This window comes from Cyprinodon variegatus, unplaced genomic scaffold, assembly GCF_000732505.1.
Source record: "Cyprinodon variegatus isolate N-32 unplaced genomic scaffold, C_variegatus-1.0 Scaffold1699, whole genome shotgun sequence".
Classification (NCBI taxonomy): domain Eukaryota; kingdom Metazoa; phylum Chordata; class Actinopteri; order Cyprinodontiformes; family Cyprinodontidae; genus Cyprinodon; species Cyprinodon variegatus.
In genome coordinates, this window is record NW_015152152.1 from 59,413 (window position 1) to 60,583 (window position 1,171).

Genomic DNA, 1,171 nt, shown 5'->3' on the forward strand with positions numbered 1-1,171 from the left:
CGCTCGACTGTTTACGGGTCCGCTGCATCGCAGGCCTCCGGGGCTTGATCCCGGAGCACTCCGGAGTCACGTAAACAGTCGAGCGTAGTGGTGGTTACAAGTCCAAATACACTGCATGACCGTAACTCCAGCAGGCGCTGGCGGTCAAGTGATGATCTGCTAGATAGATAAGCAGTTTGCAGCGGGTTTGGCGGTATGTTTTTATGAAAATCTCCGCAAGTTGGTTGGAGCTGTATGCCAGCCGCTGCCGCCAGGGGCGCCGCGGTTGAAATAAGAAATCAGAATAATTTCCTTCCCCATTGAGTTGCGTCCCAGTGTTCACGGGGATGGACGTCTGTGTCTTCTGCGGGCGTAGAGCTAACAGAACTGGCAGCGTTGCGAGGCAAGGGCTCAAACATGTACGGCTGGAAGCCTTCTACACCAAACCAAGCTTCTGCTGCCCTGAAGTCCGCTTCCACAACATCTTCGTCCATAGCCTGGGTGCCACTCCGAACTTAGTCCCGCCCACAACGTTTGAGGTCGGGAAGTTCGGTCTGGCGTTGCTTAATAGTAGCGCGAGTATCCTCGCACAATATCTGGCGGGCCAATCAAATTGTCAGGGCGAGCTTTATACTATGATGGACAGATGATCAACAGTAACATAATCAACCACGTCACCAAAGCGGGCTTGGGTGACAACAACAATGGCTGCCGCTGGAGAGTTGAGGTGAGTAGGTTCTGCTATTAGGTCTGCTCTAGAAGATATCGACAGCAAATTAATTTTAAAAGAGGAACAGAGAAACACGATCAAGGCTCATCTTCTTATTCTAGGCGTACAACTGCACGCTTTGATTTTTGTTGACAACAACTATGCATTGCTTAACATACGTCACGCACTCCGTTGCTATTATTGGTTGTAGGTCTATCCAATTGAGTGCAGAGGCATTTTTTTTCCTGGATCGTTCGAACTCATATTCTGACTAGAATTGAGTAGGACTACGTCAGGCTACTTCGTCCCCGGTTTCCTCCTCTAAATAAAAAATGGATGACGGAGGAGACTCATCCACGACCTCCGACATTAAACTCTCCTCCTCTTGCTTGTTTCCGCTGTCCATAGCGTTCCTTGACAGTGTCACCAATTTAGTGCTACTTGGTCCTAATGGAATTTCCCATTGGAAACCTACTAGCACTA